Raw genomic sequence first — 6,842 nt, 5'->3', positions numbered from 1 at the left:
AAGAGATTCATTTTTCACTACGGGAAGTGTTTAGTGGCATAAAGGAGAAAACTGGGGTGGGCAAATTTCATGGAGCCTTAGAAGGTATCAGCTCTTTGGTCTTATGTGGCATGTTTCCAAGGTAATCCGTTTTCCCTGGCTCCAAACAAGGTTCATGGCTACCATGTGGAACATAAGAAAACAAGAAGTGCACTCAGGAGTGCCAACTTGGCCCCGTGACCATAGATGCCCAGGGTCATGAGTGCAATGCAGCGTTCATGGGCCCTGGCACTGAAATTTGTGGATGCCCAACCCCTTCATGGGGAATTTTGTGGGTGATTGGACCACTAGAGCCCCAGGACTTGCACCTATTAGTGCACTGCTGCATTTGGAGCTTCTCAGTCCAGGTTGTGGCCAGTCAATCAGAGTGTGAAAGCAATCCCCTTCTTTCCTCTCCACATGCACCTCCTAAATCTCTTCTAGGGGTTCCCCCCAGAGGAAGTTTTAGGGTAGTTGTAATCAGAAGCAGTTGCACTGGGCGCTGTGCTGCAGGGGGGTGCCAAACAATGCTGTAGAACAGAGTGTGAGAGGCGCGGGGGCACCAAATTTTAGTGTCACACTGGGGGCAGCTGAAATTTGAGAGCCCAAAGTCCACCGCTGGTTCCCCAATCCTCTGGAGCAGATTCAGGGAGGGTGTGGGGTGCACACAAGGGAAAGGAGGAAGTCCCATGGCAGTAGCGGTAATCCTTTCACTGAAGGAATGTTTTAAGTAGAATTACCAACCTATGTCTGAAATAAGTGTCTACGCCTTTTAAAAGCTACAAACTAGCATCTTTAGCAGTGGATTCTGCATGTTAACGGTGCACCTCATGAAAAGAAATCCTTCCTTTCGGTGTGTCCTGAAACCTATTGCCATATAATTCTGAATATTTCATTTGCCGTGAAATATATGTGTATATAGACCGTATTTTTCCATGTATAAGGCTAGGTTTTGCCCCCTAAAAATAATGTACAAAATTTGGGGGCATCTTATACATGGATACAGGAACCCGGGGGCGCTGTGGGTTAAACCACAGAGTCTAGGGCTTGCTGATCAGAAGTTTGGCGGTTCGAATCCCTGCGATGGGGTGAGCTCCTGTTGCTCAGTCCCAGCTCCTGCTCACCTAGCAGTTCGAAAGCACGTCAAAGTGCAAGTAGATAAATAGGTACCGCTCCAGCGGGAAGGTAAACAGCATTTCTGTGCGCTGCTCTGGTTCGCCAGAAGCAGCTTAGTCATGCTGGGCACATGACCCGAAAGCTGTCTGCAGACAAATGCCGGCTCCCTCGGCCTATAGAGCGAGATGAGCGCCACAACCCCAGAGTTGGACACGACTGGACCTAATGGTCAGGCGTCCCTTTACCTTTACCTTATACACGGATAGATCTCCCCCCATTTCTTAAATCGGAGTCCCCAAAAATAGGGGGTGTCTTATATATGGGGGCATCTTAGAGACGGAAGAATACATTATGTTACTTATGTTCTGCCTAGTCCCCTTTACATGCACATAGCATGTTATTTTTCATTTGTTAAGAATGGGGCAAATATGCTTGCTCTTCCGATTTGGTGCTGTATGCTTTGGCAGACTAGCAGCTTTTGGGCTGCTGTCTCTTTTTGCTAAAATGCCACAGACATAAGCTGTGTGTTCACAAGCTATGTGCATGTTTAAAGGGGACTAGGCAGAACATAAGTAACATCATGCTTTCTCTGCCACTGAAGGAGAAGGGCGTGCCACTAGGTCCTGTAGGAGTGAAAGCTGGTCATTTGGCTCCCCCAGAGGGTAGCTGCCAACGTGAGGTGTAACCAGTGCCAAAGCTCGACACTCCTGAATACCCACCCACACGCCCCTCACAATCTTGCCCTGTTTCTCGCCCCTCAGTGCTCTGATTCACATTTCCTACAAGGAGGCAAGTGCTGGTGTCTGTGTGCTGCAGACGCATAAATAATAGAACTGAAATCACCCTTAGTTAAAAATAGATATTCTTCTTAATAATATTTACTTACTGTCTTTAGGATATAAAGCTCCCCTGACCAAAACCTTGGTCTTCTGCCCAAAGAGCTTAAAACTACCCCTAGTTCTGGGCTTGCAAACAACATGGGACTGGGTTAAAAAGACTCTCTTTGTTTTCTTTCTTAATGTCTATTATTGGGACCGGGGGGGGGGGGGGAGTAGAAATCCGTGCTGCTCAAATATTTAAACTATTGAAATACAATGGTGAGTCAGTTTGACTAAAGGGCAGCTTCTCATTTGGTGGATAATTTGGGTAACCTTTGTACTTAACTGATGCAATTCATAATGAAAAGTATCCTGAAATGTTATGAGTTCCTTTCTTTTCCTTGGTTCCATTGTCTAAAACGAGAGCAGGAAAGTGGATGATTTCAATAACTGGCAGAGCACCAGGATATTGAAAAAGGCTTTGTAGGGTGCTGGAGTTGGTCTTCTTGGGACCCCTGGCTAAACTATAATTAAAGAGGCATTAGAGGTTACATACCGAGGGAGCTTACTAAAGGAGATGTTAGGCCACTGATTGGCTTACCGTACTTATTAAAAGGTAACAAACACTTTCCAACACCAGTGACCCCTTTTCCTGTAATAGAATGCATACCAACACCCAAATCTGCAAGAATGTGTAGAGAAATACAGGCGTGAAAACACTGAAATGATCTCACACATGGAGCAGCGATGTTCAAGAGACACTGTATCATAATCATCTGATGAGCTTGTGTCAACCTTCTATGAGCAAAACTCCCAAATCTTGTCAATATCTTCCCGCAAATTGAACCTGGCCTAAATATTTTTGGTAGCAAACTACTTACAGTAGTCCAATAGTCTATGGTGTTGAAATCTGGGGCTCCAATTTGAACTCTGCTAAAGTTTTGGGAACTCCGCAGATTCCACCCCCCAGCTTTCCTCTGTACCATCAGAGTAGCAGCAGCTCTTCTTCGTACAGAATCTGGGGAGCCAACAATTAAGGCAGAGCAGACTGCACTGAGTTAAAGTATATTTTAAAATTGCTACTGTGCCTATTTAGTGTTTTCCTGCTCCTGGCTATATGGAATTGGTGATAACCAACTATAGAAAGCATTTGTCAAGGTGTTTGGACTATTATTATTTTCCAGAACTGTTGAACTCTTCTTTGACCTTGTATAAGGGTCAATGAAGGAATTGTCTCTTTTTGATAGAATGCAGAATCTACAACTAAGTAAAGGTAAAGGTAAAGGTACCCCTGACCATTAGGTCCAGTTGCGGATGACTCTGGGGTTGCGACACTCATCTCACTCTATAGGCCGAGGGAGCCGGCGTTTGTCCGCAGACAGCTTCTGGGAAGAGCTGTCAACCTTCCTTGTTTTTTGCATTGGAAACGGCCATAGCTGTCAACTTTCCCTTTTTTGCAATGGGAAACAGTGCTGGAATAAGGGAATTTTCCGCAAAAAAGGGAAAGTTGACAGCTATGCTTCTAGGTTATGTGGCCAGCATGACTAAGCCACTTCTGGCAAACCAGAGCAACGCACGGAATGCCGTTTACCTTCCCTCCTGAGCGGTACCTATTATCTACTTGTACTTTGACATGCTTTCAAACTGTTAGGTGGGCAGGAGCTGGAACCGAACAACGGGAGCTCACATCGTCACGGGGATTGAACCACTGACCTTCTGATCAGCAAGCCCTAGGCTCTGTGGTTTAGACCACAGCACCACCCACATCCCCCTTGGTATCCTCTCTTGAGAACAGAGCATTTTAGAGCTAGTTATTTGACCAAACTCTTACCAGTTTCCTTAAGAAATGACTTCATTGATCTGTGTTTCCAAGTGATGCCCACTGCAGTCTTGGAGGGCCTTTACAACAAGGTCTCATATACAGATAGGCTTTGTATTTGTGGTCAACCCTCAGGTGGGAGGCATCACTCTTAGCTGTTAGCCTGTCCCTTATATAGAGATCCAAGAGATTACTTCTGAAACCCTTGTCAGAGAAGCAAGCAGGCATATCCTGGCAGAATGGTTTGTGTTTCTTTTGAGTGACAGTAATAACTTTGAAACACACAGAGTAGCCCTTGTGCAAAGGCTGCAAAGGAAGGAAGGAAGGAAGGAAGGAAGGAAGAGGGAAAAATAGGTTAGTAAGATAGAATAGCTAGAAACTATTGTGTTGATTCAGAGGTTGGATCTGAAATCAAGCGGAATTGAGCTTGCTGGTGTCTCTGGTAACCTCTCTCTCTTACATCATGGATGTTGGCAAATTGGATTTTAAAAAGGCAAAATAATAACAGAATTGGAGCTGTCAGAGATGCGCAAGGGAAACTGTTTTTTAACGCTCAGTAACTTTATGGATTTTTATAGATGTATGTTCTGCATTATTTTATTAATACATTTGCCTAATACAAGTTTGGCTAGAACAATACACTTATGACCTTGAACTTGAATTTAATTAAAAGGCATGGCAACAACAACAACAACAAAATATTTGCAGTTGATCAGTGTGCTACTATTCCTTTACATCAAGTTCATCATGCTACCTGTGTAGCTTAGTCTGGAACTTTTTGCTGTAAACAGCATTGGAGTTTTGGACAGGGCAATCATGCCAAGCACACATAAGAAAACCATTGCTCCAAAGAAAGCACTTGGCAGGGTGCTTTTGGTTTATGTCTCTGTTGATCTTGAGACACCAATCTGTCCATTTGTAAGACCCGCTGATTTCAGGGCCTCTGGGTTCCTTGGCTGTGTACACATCATTCATTTAAAGCACATGGCTCCCTGCAAAGAATCTCTGGGAATTGCAGTTTTACTACTTACAGAGTATAATTCCTAGTATCCTTACCAAACTACAGTTCCCATGACTTTTGGGGGGTAAGAGGGAAGTCATTTGCTAAATGTATGGTGTGTGTACTACTTTTGTCCTTCTAAAACTATGTATTAATGTATATATGCTCTTCTAGAATGCATATCTGCAAGTTATTTTGTGTTTTAAGTGTAATATTCTGCCTAGCTGATTACTGAAAGTGGCTCAAAACAAAGGGCAGACAATTAGATTTGTATATGTGTGCATGCCTGCACACGCAAGCATGGAATGGTGAATGAATGATGAATGAATGAATGGCTGTAGTTGAGGTCACAATAAAATAGACAAAAGCTGCTCCCACATCCACAAATGCTTGTTAATTTGTTTTCTTTAAAATATTTGTTCACATCAGGTTTTATAATTAAACTAACTATTATCAGTCTGAATAACAGGCCTGGAAGCTAACTGATTACCCTTTTCTCCACAGGTCTTAATGCCTTTCCATGGGTAGGGACGCGGGTGGTGCTGTGGTCTAAACCACGAGCCTCTTGGGCTTGCCAATTGGAAGGTCGGCGGTTCGAATCTCCATGACGGGATGAGCTCCCATTGCTCTGTCCCAGCTCCTGCCAACCTAGAAGTTCAAGCAGTTCAAGGTAAATGGCATTTCCGTGCACTCTGGCTCCTGTCACAGTATTCCTTGTGCCAGAAGTGGTTTAGTCATGCTGGCCACATGACCCAGAAAGCTGTCTGTGGACAAACGCCGGCTCCCTCGGAATGAAAGCGAGATGAGCACCACAACCCCATAGTCGCCTTTGACGGGACTTAACCGCCCAGGGATCCTTTACCTTTTTACCTTTCTACCTTGGCTAGTTTCCCTCATACCAAGGTTGAGAAATAGACAATCACTACCCCCTGCTCCCATTCGGTTAATCGTCGTCTGTGTGCTTCTCGGATGCACGTCTGTGTTTCACTTCCTGATATTGTTCAAACCAGGCTTCGTGACATCCATCCCAGTTTCCATGGTGTTCAATTGTGATGCCCCAAACAATTGCAAAAGCCAAAGCTCTTTCAGTTCCAAGACTTCTTTTCAAGAAACTTAACATAACTGACACTTCAGTGTGAAGAGACATGCATTTCCTATTATCTCTAGTTTCCTTGGCAATGAAGACTGGACTGATTAGGTTTTTTTTGTAAGTGATAGAAAATAGTTGGCAATGAGTGGCTAGAGAGACTAATAAGTGGGGAACGTCTTCATTTTGCACACTCTTACAAAATGTAACCATTTCCTTCTTTTTACACTGGCTTGATACTTCTTCTTATTGCTACTGATTAGTGAGGGTTCTATCCTGCTTCCCACAGCCTCAAATATATGCTTTCTATTATCTTTGATGGGAGTCAGAGCATTCTAAAATTACTGGCATACTTGAAAGACCCATATTCTGCACCACCTAGTTCCTTTATTGATTCACTAATGATTTGTAAATCAGTACTGAATAGTACTGAATAATCTAAAGCAACGATTTCCAAATGAAAGGTTGAAACCCACCATGGCCAGATGCGGGAAGTCTGAGAGAGAGAAGTCCACGTTGCTGGTTGTGCCCAGACAACAAAAGTACCCATGGGCAATGGTGGAGAAAAGGGGGTGCGATAGGTGCAGTCTGTCCCGGGTGTCATCCCTGAGGGGGTGTGTGTGACATCACCACGTTGCCCCCCTGGGACATTCACCCACCCCCTGGGATGCTTGCCCCGCCCCCTGGGCAGCTAGCCCCGCCCCACAGGTGGCTAGCCCCACCCCCACGTGCACAGCATGTGCGCCGCTCCAGATGCTGGAGCAGCTAGCTCTGCCTCTGCCCATGGGCAGCCAGCCTAATACTCATTTTTATGTTTTTGTCTGGCTCTGACATCGGCACATGCTAGAATGACCGGGTTGCACATCTGGCCAATCCTCTGCCTGAGCAAAGTGCATCGTTTTAATTTCAGCTTAAGATTGTTAAATAAGAAACTGTCTCTGTTCTGACCCCCTTGGCTTCTGTACTTTTAAAAAGGTTAATTGT

The sequence above is a fragment of the Lacerta agilis genome, chromosome 2 (assembly GCF_009819535.1).
Source record: "Lacerta agilis isolate rLacAgi1 chromosome 2, rLacAgi1.pri, whole genome shotgun sequence".
Classification (NCBI taxonomy): domain Eukaryota; kingdom Metazoa; phylum Chordata; class Lepidosauria; order Squamata; family Lacertidae; genus Lacerta; species Lacerta agilis.
Note: the sequence above shows the minus strand (reverse complement) of the source record.